The sequence below is a fragment of the Leopardus geoffroyi genome, chromosome X, assembly GCF_018350155.1.
Source record: "Leopardus geoffroyi isolate Oge1 chromosome X, O.geoffroyi_Oge1_pat1.0, whole genome shotgun sequence".
In the NCBI taxonomy this organism is placed as follows: domain Eukaryota; kingdom Metazoa; phylum Chordata; class Mammalia; order Carnivora; family Felidae; genus Leopardus; species Leopardus geoffroyi.
The window spans coordinates 78,209,243-78,222,257 of NC_059343.1; the positions used below are offsets into that span (position 1 = coordinate 78,209,243).

Below are 13,015 nucleotides of genomic sequence, written 5' to 3' on the forward strand. Positions count from 1 at the left end.
AGTAGTGCAATTGCTGAACTGTAGGTAGTTCTATTTTTAATTTTGGGGGGAACCTCCATACTGTTCTCCAGAGTGGCTGCACCATTTACATTCCCACCAACAGTGCAAAAGTGTTCCCCTTTCTCCACACCCTTACCAACATCTGTTGTTTCCTGAGTTGTTATTTTTAGCCATCCTGACAGGTGTGAGGTGGTATCTCATTGTGGTTTTGATTTGTATTTCCCTGATTATGAGTGATGTTGAGCATCATTTCATGTATCTGCTGACCATCAGCATGTATTCTTCATAAAAGTATCTATTCATGTCCTCTGCCCATTTCTTCACTGGATTGTTTTTGGGGTGTTGAGTTTGATAAATTCCTTATAGATTTTGAATACTAACCCTTTATCAGATATGTCATTTGCAAATTTCTTTTCCCATTCCTTTGGCTGACTTTGTTTTGTTGATTGTTTCCTTCGCTGTGCAGAATCTTTTATCTTGCTGAAGTCCCAATAGTTCATTTTTACTTTCGGTTACCTTGCCTCCAAAAATGTGTCTAGTAAGAAGTTCCTGTCACCAAGGTCAAAGAGGTTGTTTCCTAATTTCTACTCTAGGATTTTGATGGTTTCCTATCTCACATTTAGGTCTTTCATCCATTTTGCACTTATTTTTGTGTCTGGTGTAAGAAAGTGGTCCAGTTTCATTCTTCTGCATGTCACTGTCCAGTTTTCCAGACACCATTTCCTGAAGAGACTGTCTTTTCTCTACTGGATATTCTTTCCTGCTTTGTCAAAGATTAGTTGGCCATAAATTTGTGGATCCATTTATGGGTTCTCCATTCTGTTCCTTTCATCTATGTGTCTGTTTTTGTGCCAGTACCATACTGTCTTGATAACTACAGGTATGTAATATAGCTTGAAGTCTGGAATTGTGATGCCTCCATCTTTGATTTCTTTTTCAACATTACTTTGCCTACTCAGGTTCTTTTCTGGTTCCATACCAATTTTTAGAAATGTTATTCTAGCTCTGTGAAGAATGCTGGTGTTATTTTTATAGGTATTGCATTCTTTGGGTAGTATTGACATTTTAACAATATTTGTTCTTCCAATCCATGAGCATGGATTTTTTTCCATTTATTTGTGTGTTCTTTAATTTCTTTCATAAGTGTTCTATAGTTTTCAGTGTACAGATCTTTTACATCTTTGGTTATGTTTAGTCTTAGGTATCTTATGGTTTCTGGTGCAGTTGTAAAAGGGATCAATTCCTTGATTTCTCTTTCTGCTGCTTCATTATTGGTACATAGAAAAGCAACCAATTTCTGTACATTTGCTTTATATCCTGTGTCTTTGCTGAATTAACGTATCAGTTCTAGCAGTTTTTGGTGGAATCTTTTGGGTTTTCCACATAGAGTGTCATGTCATTTGTGAAGAATGAAAGTTTGGCTTCTTCCTTGCCAATTTGTATGCCTTTTATTTCTCTATCTTGTCTGATTGGTGAAGCTAGGACTTCCAGTACTATATTGAACAACAGTGGTGAGAGTAGACATCTCTGTCATGTTCTTAACCTTAGGGGGAAAGCTATCAGGTTTTCTCCATTGAGAATAATATTAGGTGTGGGTCTTACATATATGGCCTTTTTGATGTTAACGTATGTTCCTTCTATCCCTACTTTCTTGAGGGTTTTTATCAAGAAAGGATGCTGTATTTTGTCAAATGCTTTTTCTGCATCTATTGAGAGGATCATGTGGTTCTTATCCTTTTTTTTTTTTTATTAATGTGGTGTGTCGTGTTGATTTATTTGGAAATATTGAACTGCCCAGGAAATAATTCAACTTGATTATGGTAAATAATTCTTTTAGTATGTTAATATTATTGCATTTTATATGCTAGTATCTTGTTGAGAATTTCTGCATCCATGTTCATCAGGGAAACTTGTCTGTAATTCTCCTTTTTAGTGAGGTCTTTTTCTGCTTTTGGAATCAAGGTAATGCTGGTTTTGGAATCAAGGTAATTCTGGTAATGCTGGTAATGCATAGAAGGAGTTTGTAAATTATCATTCCATTTCTATTTTTTAGAACACTTTCAAAAGAATAGGTATTAATTCTTCTCTAAAAGTTTGGTAGAATTCCCCTGGGAAGCCATCAGGCCCTGGACTATTGTTTGTTTGGAGATTTTTGATTACTGATTCAATTTCTTTGTTGATTTTGAGTCTGTTCAAATTTTCTATTTCTGCCTGTTTCCATTTTTGTAATTTATGTGTTCCTAGGAATTTGTGCATTTCTTCCATATTGTCCAATTTGTTGGCATGTATTTGTGCGTAATATTCTTTCATAATTGTTTGTACTTCTGTAGTGTTGGTTTTGATCTCTCCTCTTTAATTCATGAGTTTATTTATTTGGGTCCTTTCCTTTTTCATTTTTAAAAGTCTGGCTAGGGGGTTATCAGTTTTGTTAATTCTTTCAAAGAATCAGCTCTTAGTTTTGTTGATCTGTTCTACTGTTTTTATTTCAATATCATTGATTTCTGTTCTAATCTTTATTATTTCCCATCTTCTGCTGATTTAGGGCTTTCTTGCCTGTCCTTTTTCCAGCTCCTTTCTTTGGGTGTAAGTTTATATTGTGTATCTGAGACTTTTCTTCCTTCTTTAGGGTAGGTCTGGATTGCTACATACTTCCTCTATAATCACATTTGCTGCATCCCAAAGGTTTTGCACTGTCATGTTTTCATTTTCATTGACTTCCATGTACTTTGTGATTTCCTTTTTAACTTCTTGGTTAACCCATTCTTTCTTTAGTAGGATATTCGTTAGTCTGCAAGTATCTGTGATATTTCCAAAGTTTTTCTTGTGATTCATTTCAAATTTCATGGCTTTTTGGTCTGAGAATATGCACAGTATGATCTCATTCTTTTTATACTTCTCTAAGAGCTGAATTGTGACCCAGTATATGATCTGTTCTGGATAATGTTCCATGTGCACTTGAGAAGACTGTGTATTATGCTTCTTTAGGATGAAATGTTTTGAATATATCTGTTAAGTCAGTCCGGTCCAAAATGTCCTTCAAAACCATTCTTTTCTTGTTGATTTTCTGCTTAGAGGATCTGTCCATTGCTGTAAGTAGGGTGCTGTATGTAGGGTGTCAATGCCCTATTATTATTTTTTTGTATTTTTAATGACTTTCTTTATTTTTGTTATTAATTAATTTATTTATGAAGATTCCTCCAAGTTGGGGGCATATTTACAATTATTCAACCTTCTTGATGGATACACCCCTTAATTATGATATAATATCCTTCAACTCTTGTTATAGTCAATGTTTTATTTTTTATTTATTTTTTTCAATATGTGAAGTTTATTGTCAAACTGATTTCCATACAACACCCAGTGCTCATCCCAATAGGTGCCCTACTCAATACCCAACCCCCACCCTCCCCTCCCTCCCACCCCCCATCAACCCTCAGTTTGTTCTCAGTTTTTAAGAGTCTCTTATGCTTTGGCTCTCTCCCACTCTAACCTCTCTTTTTTTTTTTCCTTCCCCTCCCCCATGGGTTTCTGTTAAGTTTCTCAGGATCCACATAAGAGTGAAAACATATGGTATCTGTCTTTCTCTGTATGGCTTATTTCACTTAGCATCACACTCTCCAGTTCCATCCACGTTGCTACAAAGGGACATATTTCATTCTTTCTCATTGCCACGTAGTACTCCATTGTGTATATAAACAACAATTTCTTTATCCATTCATCAGTTGTTGGACATTTAGGCTCTTTCCATAATTTGGCTATTGTTGAGAGTGCTGCTATAAACATTGGGGTACAAGTGCGCCTATGCATTAGTGCTCCTCTATCCCTTGGGTAAATTCCTAGCAGTGCTATTGCTGGGTCATAGGGTAGGTCTATTTTTAATTTTTTGAGGAACCTCCACACTGTTTTCCAGAGTGGCTGCACCAGTTTGCATTCCCACCAACAGTGCAAGAGGGTTCCCATTTCTCCACATCCTCTCCAGCATCTACAGTCTCCTGATTTGTTCATTTTGGCCACTCTGACTGGCATGAGGTGATATCTGAGTGTGATTTTGATTTGTATTTCCTTGATGAGGAGCGACGTTGAGCATCTTTTCATGTGCCTGTTGGCCACCGGATGTCTTCTTTAGAGAAGTGTCTATTCATGTTTTCTGCCCATTTCTTCACTGGATTTTTTGTATTTTGGGTGTGGAGTTTGGTGAGCTCTTTATAGATTTTGGATACTAGCCCTTTGTCCGATATGTCATTTGCAAATATTTTTTCCCATTCCGTTGGTTGCCTTTTAGTTTTGTTGGTTGTTTCCTTTGCTGTGCAGAAGCTTTTTAATCTTGATAAGGTCCCAGTAGTTCATTTTTGCTTTTAATTCCCTTGCCTTTGGAGATGTGTCAAGTAAGAAATTGATACGATTGAAGTCAGAGAGGTCTTTTCCTGCCTTCTCCTCTAGGGTTTGGAGAGTTTCCTGTCTCACATTCAGGTCCTTTATCCATTTTGAGTTTATTTTTGTGAATGGTTTGAGAAAGTGGTCTAGTTTCAACCTTCTGCATGTTGCTGTCCAGTTCTCCCAGCACCATTTGTTAAAGAAACTGTCTTTGTTCCATTGGATATTCTTTCCTGCTTTGTCAAAGATTAGTTGGCCATACTTTTGTGAGTCAAGTTCTGGGGTTTCTATTCTATTCCATTGGTCTATGTGTCTGTTTTTGTGCCAGTACCATGCTGTCTTGATGATTATAGCTCTGGAGTACAGGCTAAAGTCTGGGATATTGATGCCTCCTGCTTTGGTCTTGTTCTTCAAAGTTACTTTGGCTATTCGGAGCCTTTTGTGGTTCCATATGAATTTTAGGATTGCTTGTTCTAGTTTCGAGAAGAATGCTGGTGCAATTTTGATTGGGATTGCATTGAATGTGTAGATAGATTTGGGTAGTATTGACATTTTGACAATATTTATTCTTCCAATCCATGAGCACGGAATGCTTTTCCATTTCTTTCTATCTTCTTCAATTTCCTTCATAAGCTTTCTATAGTTTTCAACATACAGATCTTTTACATCTTTGGTTAGATTTATTCCTAGGTATTTTATGCTTCTTGGTGCAATTGTAAATGGGATCAGTTTCTTTCTTTGTCTTTCTGTTGCTTCATTATTAGTGTCTAAGAATGCAACTGATGTCTGTACATTGATTTTGTATCCTGCACCTTTGCTGAATTCATGTATCAGTTCTAGCAGACTTTTGGTGGAGTCTATCGGATTTTCCATGTATAATATCATGTCATCTGCAAAAAGTGAAAGCTTAACTTCATCTTTGCCCATTTTGATGCTTTTGATTTCCTTTTGTTGTCTGATTGCTGATGCTAGACCTTCCAACACTATGTCAAACAACAGCGGTGAGAGTGGGCATCCCTGTCGTGTTCCTGATCTCATGGAAAAAGCTCTCAGTTTTTCCCCATTGAGGATGATGTTAGCTGTGGGCTTTTAATAAATGGCTTTTAGGATCTTTAAGTATGTTCCTTGTATCCCGACTTTCTCGAGGGTTTTTATTAACAAAGGATGATGAATTTGGTCAAATACCTTTTCTGCATCGATCGACAGGATCATATGGTTCTTGTCTTTTCTTTTATTAATGTGATGTATCACGTTGATTCATTTGTGAATGTTGAACCAGCCCTGCAGCCCAGGAAGGAATCCCACTTGATCATGGTGAATCATTCTTTTTATATGCCGTTGAATTCGATTTGCTAGTATCTTATTGAGAATTTTTGCATCAATATTCATCAGGGATATTGGCCTGTAGTTCTCATTTTTTACTGGGTCTCTGTCTGGTTTAGGAATCAAAGTAATACTGGCTTCTTAGAATGAGTCTGGAAGTTTTCCTGCCCTTTCTATTTTTTGGAATAGCTTGAGAAGGATAGGTATTATCTCTGCTTTAAACGTCTGGTAGAACTCCCCTGGGAAACCATCTGGTCCTGGACTCTTATTTGTTGGGAGATTTTTGATGACTGATTCAATTTCTTCGCTGGTATGGGTCTGTTCAAGCTTTCTATTTCCTCCTGATTGAGTTTTGGAAGCGTGTGGTATTTAGGAATTTGTCCATTTCTTCCAGGTTGTCCAGTTTGTTGGCATATAATTTTTCATAGTATTCCCTGATAATTGCTTGTATCTCTGAGGGATTGGTTGTAATAATTCCATTTTCATTCATGATTTTATCTATTTGGGTCATCTCCCTTTTTGTTTTGAGAAGCCTGGCTAGAGGTTTATCAATTTTGTTGATTTTTTCAAAAACCAACTCTTGGTTTCGTTGATACGCTCTCCAGTTTTTGTACATTCTATATTGTTTATTTCTGCTCTGATCTTTATTATTTCTCTTCTTCTGCTGGGTTTGGGGTGTCTTTGCTGTTCTGCTTTTATTTCCTTTAGGTGTGCTGTTAGATTTTGTATTTGGGATTTTTCTTGTTTCTTGAGATAGGCCTGGATTGCAATGTATTTTCCTCTCAGGACTGCCTTCGCTGCATCCCAAAGCGTTTGGATTGTATTTTCATTTTCATTTGTTTCCATATATTTTTTAATTTCTTCTCTAATTGCCTGGTTGACCCACTCATTCGTTAGTAGGGTGTTCTTTAACCTCCATGCTTTTGGAGGTTTTCCAGACTTTTTCCTGTGGTTGATTTCAAGCTTCATAGCATTGTGGTCTGAAAGTATGCATGGTATGATTTCAATTCTTGTATATTTATTAAGGGCTGTTTTGTGACCCAGTATGTGATCTATCTTGGAGAATGTTCCATGTGCACTCGAGAAGAAAGTATATTCTGTTGCTTTGGGATGCAGAGTTCTAAATAGATCTGTCAAATCCATCTGATCCAATGTATCATCCAGGGCTCTTGTTTCTTTATTGACCGCGTGTCTAGATGATCTATCCATTTCTGTAAGTGGAGTGTTAAAGTCCCCTGCAATTACCACATTCTTATCAATAAGGTTGCTTATGTTTGTGAGTAATTGTTTTATGTATTTGGGGGCTCCAGTATTCGGCGCATAGACATTTATCATTGTTAGCTCTTCCTGATCGATAGACCCTGTGATTATTATATAATGCCCTTCTTCATCTCTTGTTACAGCCTTTAATTTAAAGTCTAGTTTGTCTGATATAAGTATGGCTACTCCAGCTTTCTTTTGCCTTCCTGTAGCATGATAAATAGTTCTCCATCCCCTCACTCTCATTCTGACGGTGTCCTCAGGTCTAAAATGAGTCTCTTGTAGACAGCAAATAGATGGGTCTTGTTTTTTTATCCATTCTGATACCCTATGTCTTTTGGTTGGCACATTTAGTCCATTTCCATTCAGTGTTATTATAGAAAGATATGGGTTTAGAGTCATTGTGATGTCCGTAGTTTTCATACTTGTAGCGATGTCTCTGGTACTTTGTCTCACAGTATCCCCCTTAGGATCTCTTGTAGGGCTGGTTTAGTGGTGACGAATTCCTTCAGTTTTTGTTTGTTTGGGAAAACCTTTCTCTCTCCTTCTATTCTAAATGACAGACTTGCTGGATAAAGGATTCTCGGCTGCATATTTTTTTCTGTTCATCACATTGAAGATCTCCTGCCATTCCTTTCTGGCCTGCCAAGTTTCAGTAGAGAGATCGGTCACGAATCTTATAGCTCTCCCTTTATATGTTAGAGCACGTTTATCTCTAGCTGCTTTCAGAGTTTTCTCTTTATCCTTGTATTTTGCCAGTTTTACTATGATATGTCATGCAGAAAATCGATTAAAGTTATGTCTGAAGGGAATTCTCTGTGCCTCTTGGATTTCAATGCCTTTTTCCTTCCCCAGATCCGGGAAGTTCTCAGCTATTATTTCTTCAAGTACACCTTCAGCACTTTTCCCTCTCTCTTCCGCCTCTGGAATACCAATTATGCGTAGATTATTTCTCTTTAGTCATTACTTAATTCTCTAATTTTCCCCTCATACTCCTGGATTTTTTTCATCTCTCTTTCTCAGCTTCTTCTTTTTCCATAATTTTATCTTCTAGTTCACCTGTTCTCTCCTCTGCCTCTTCAATCTGAGCTGTAGTTGTCTCCATTTTATTTTGCAACTCATTGATAGCATTTTTTAGCTCCTCCTGGCTGTTCCTTAGTCCCTTGATATCTGTAGCAATAGATTCTCTGCTGTGCTTTATACTGTTTTCAAGCCCAGCGATTAATTTTATGACTATTATTCTAAATTCACTTTCTGTTGTATTGTTTAAATCCTTTTTGATCAGTTCGTTAGCTTTTGTTATTTCCTGGACGTTTTTTTTTTGAGGGGAATTCTTCGTTTTGTCATTTTGGATAGTCCCTGGAGTGGTGCGGATCTGTGGGGCACGTCCCCCTGTGGTGTCTTGAATAACTTGCGTTGGTGGGTGGGGCTGCAGTCAGACCTGATGTGTGCCCCCAGCCCACCGCTGGGGCCACAGTCAGACTGGTGTGTGCCTTCTCTTCCCCTCTACTAGGGGCAGGATTCACTGTGCAGTGGTGTTGCCCGTCTGGGCTACTTGCACACTGCCAGACTTGTGGTTTTGGGGATCTGGCCTATTAGCTGGGGTGGATTGGCAAGGTGCACAGGGGTCGGAGGGGCAGGCTCAGCTCGCTTTTCCTTAGGAGATCCGCTTTGGGAGGGGCTCTGTGGCACCAGGAGGGAGTCAGTCCCACCGGAGGGATGGATCCGCAGGAGCACAGTGTTGGGTGTTTGTGTGGTGCAAGCAAGTTCCCTGGCAGGAACTGGTTGCCTTTGGGATTTTGGTTGGGGGATGGGCGAGGGAGATAACATTTCACAGCACCTTTGTTCCCCACCAAGCTGAGCTCTGTCGTCCGGGGCTCAACAACCCTCCCGTTGTCCTCCAGCCCTCCCGTTCTCCGAGCAGAGCTGTTAGCTTATAACCTTCCAGATGTCAAGTCCCACTTGCTGTCAGAACACACTCCGTCGGGCCCCTCCGCTTTTGCAAGCCAGACTCGGGGGCTCTGCTTGGCCGGCGGGTTGCTCCTCCGCCCCGGCTCCCTCCCGCCAGTCCGTGTAGCGCGTACCGCCTCGCTGCCCTTCCTACCCTCTTCCTTGTGCCTCTCGTCTGTGCTTGGCTCCATAGACTACATTCTGCTAGTCTGGCGGTTTTCTGGGTTATTTAAGCAGGTGTGGGTGGAATCTAAGTGATCAGCAGGATGCGCGGTGAGCCCAGCGTCCTCCTACGCCGCCATCTTCCCGGGATCCCACAGTCAGTGTTTTAAAATCTAGTTTTTCTGATATAAGTATAGCTACTCTGCCTTTCTTTTGATGTCCTGTAGCATGATGGATGGTTTTCCATCCCCTCACATTCAGTATGCAAGTGTCTTTTGGTCTAACAGAGTCTTTTAGCCAGCATGAAGATGGATTGTTTTAGTCCATTCTGATACCCTATGTCTTTTGATTGGAGCTTTAGACCATTTGCTTTCAGAGTGATTTTTGAAAGATATGAATTTAGTGCCATTATGTTACCTGTAGAGATAGTGTTTCTACTGATGTTTTCTGGCCCTTCCTATTCTTTGTTGCTCTTGGTCTTTTGTTGTTTTGTTTTTTCTCCACTCAAAGAGTACTCCTTAAAACTTCTTGCAGGGCTGATTAAGTGGTCACACACTACTTTTTATTAAGTGGTCACACACTAGTTTTGTTTGGGTTACTCTTTATCTCTCCTATTCTGAATCACTGACTCACTGGATAAAAAATTCTTGGCTGCTTCTATTTCCCATTCAACATGTTGAAAATATCCTGCCACTCCATTCTGACCTGCCAAGTTTCTTTGGACTGATCTACTCCAAATCTGATCTGTCTTCCCTTGTAGGTTAAGGATTCTTTTTTCCCTTGCTGCTGTCATGATTCTTTCCTTGTCTGTGTATTTTTTGAATTTGACTATTATAGGTGTTTGTGAAATTCGGCTTTTGTTGCATTTAAATGAAAGTTCTCTGTGCTTCTTGGATTTTGAAGTCTGTATCCTTCCTTAGATTAGGGAAGTTTTCAGCTATAATTTGCTCACATAAACCTTCTGCCTTTTTTTCCCCCTTTGCTTCATCTTCTGGGACATCTATGACACAAATGTTATTCCTCTTTGATTAGTCACTGAGTTCTCTATGTCTTGTATCGTGATCTTTTGCCTTTGTTTCCCTTTTCTTTTTAGCGTCATTATTTCCGTAATTTTATTTTCTAGATCACTGAGTTGCTGCCATGCTTCATCCATCCTCACTGTCATGGAATCAATTTAAGATTTCATCTCAGTTATAGCATTTTTAAATTTCAGCCTGACTAGATTTTAGTTTCTTTTATCTCTATAGATAGAGGTTCTCTCATGCCTTGTATGTTTTTTTTCAACCCCAGCTAGTATTTTTATAATCATGGTTTTTAAATTCTAGTTCAGACATCTTACCTGTTTCTGTGTTGATTAAATCCTTGGCAATCATCTCTTCCTGTTCTTTCTTTTGGGGTGAATTCCTCTGTCTGCCACAATCTCCCACTGAAATTATGCAAATTTTTGCATTGATCCTCAGATCAATTTCCTAGATGTTCAAAATGGTTTGATGTTGATCTAGCTGTAGTTCCATGAGGGGACCAGTTCAGGGTCCCCTCACTACTCCACCATCTTAACTCCTCCCCCTCCATACTGTTCTGATTACTACAGTTTTGTAGTATACTGTTAAATCTGGCATTATGATACCTACAGCTTTGTTTTTCTTTTTAAAATTGCATTCACTATTTGGGTCTTTTGTGGCTCCATACAAATTTTAAGATTGTTCTAGCTCTGTGAAAAATGTTGATATTTTGATGGGGATTGCATTGAATCTGTATATTGCTTTGGGTAGTATGGACATGTTAACAATATTTGTTTCTCCAATTCATGAGCATGAAATTTCTTCCATTTCTTTGTGTCTTCTTCAGTTTCATTCATCAATGATTTATGGTCTTCATAGTGTAGGTTTTTCACGTACTTGATAAAGTTTGTACCTAGTTTCTTCATTCCTTTGGGGGTAGTTGTCAAGTTGTTATCTTAATTTCTCTTTCTAGTACTTCATGGTTAGTAAAAAAAATCCAACAAATTTCTATATATTAATTTTGTATCCTGCATCTTTACTGAATTCATTCATTAGTTCTAGTAGGTTTTTTGGTGGAATATTTAGGTTTTTAAAGTATTTAGTATTATGTCATCTATAAATAGTGAAAGTTTTATTTCTTCCTCACCAATGGAAAGAACAAAAATACACAGAGGCTAAATAACATGCTACTAAACAATGAATAGTCAACCAAGGAATCAAAGAGGAAGTCAAAAAAATACATGGAAACAAATGAAAATGAAAACACAATGGTCCAGAATCTTTGGTTGCAGCATAAGCTGTTCTAAGAGAGAAGATTATAGCAATATATGCCTACATCAAGAAACAAGAAAAAAAATCAAATAATTAACCTTATACTTAAAGGATCATGAGAAAGAAGAAAATCCAATGCCCAAAGCTAGTAGAAGAAAAGAAATTATAAAGGTTAGAGCAGAAGTAAATGAAGTAGAGACAAACAAAAGAAAACAAAACAATAGAACAGATAAATAAATCCAAGAGCTGGTTCACTGAAAAGATAACAAGATTGATAAACATTTAGCCTGACTCATCAAAAAAAAAAATAAAGAGAACTCAAATAATAAAATGAGAAATGAAGAAGCAGATGTAACAGCTGATACCACAGAAATGCAAAAGATTATAAGAGAATATTATGAAAAATTATATGCTAACAAATTAGACAACCTAGATAATGGATAAGTTCCTAGAAATATATAGCCTCCTAAAACTGAATCAGACAGAAATAGAAAATTTGAACAGATAATTTCTAGTGATGAAATTGAATCAATAATCAAAAACCCCCTTAAAAAAGTTCAAGATCAGATAGCTTCACAGATGAATTCTACCAAACATTTAAGAGGAGTTAATACCTATTCTTCTCAAGCTATTCCAAAAAATAGAAGAGGAAGGAAAGCTTCCACATTTATTCTATGAAGCCAGCGTTCCCCTGATACCAAAACCAGATAAAGACACCACAACAAGAGGCATATATCTTTGATGAATGTAGATGCAGAAATCCTCAACAAAATATTAGCAAACCAAATCCAACAATGTGTTCAAAAATCATTCACCACAATTAATTGAGATTTATTCCAGGGATGTGAAGGTGGTTCAATATGTGCAAATCAATTTATGTGACATGTCACATTAACAAGAGAAATGATAAAAACCATACAATTACCTCAATAGGTATAGAAAAGGCATTTGGCCAAGTGCAAAATCCATTCATGATAAAAACTCTCAATAAAGTGGGTTTAGAGGCAATATACCTCCAAATAATAAATACCATATGTGAAAAATCTCCAACTTAACATCATACTCAATGGTGAAAAGAGAGCTTTCCCTCTAAAGTCAGGAACAAGACAGGGATGTCCACTCTCACTACTTTTATACAACATATTAATGGAAGTCCTAGCCACATCAATCAGATAAGTAAATGAAATAAAAATCACCCAAACTGGTAAGGAAGGATTACTTTTGTTTCTTTCTTTCTGCCTTGCAACCATCTCCTACTACCATGCATATGACAACAACACTTAACTCTGAGCCCCAAAATCTAGAAGACAGATCTAAATAGCATGGGAAATTCTAAGGATATTTCTTCTGAAGATGGATAAATAAGTAGAATAAAGAGGGATAAATAAGCAGAATTATGAAGCTTCATCTGCCTAAAAAGATCTTTCACAAATCATCTACCAATTCTGGCCACATTTCATTAAATAATTTTTTCCTGTAAATTTCAAATGAGAGCGTCTAAAGCTATCAATATTTTACACCTTCATATTAATTACTCCACTCTGGCTTCTTTATGGATTTTGAATATATGAAATATTTCACTGAGGAACAGGGATAATAGAAGAAGTACTGTAGAAAAAGAAGTATTTGATGAGAGAAACCCTTTGCGCGCTTATACTATGGAATTATGAGTA

At 37.6% G+C, this 13,015-nt stretch overlaps 1 protein-coding gene across 4 annotated transcripts in view; it reads left to right on the forward strand.

Annotated features, from left to right (window-relative positions):
• DIAPH2 (diaphanous related formin 2) overlaps positions 1–13,015 on the forward strand; it is a 995,484-nt gene that overhangs the window by 927,584 nt on the left and 54,885 nt on the right. The gene's annotated exons all lie outside the window — the stretch shown is intronic.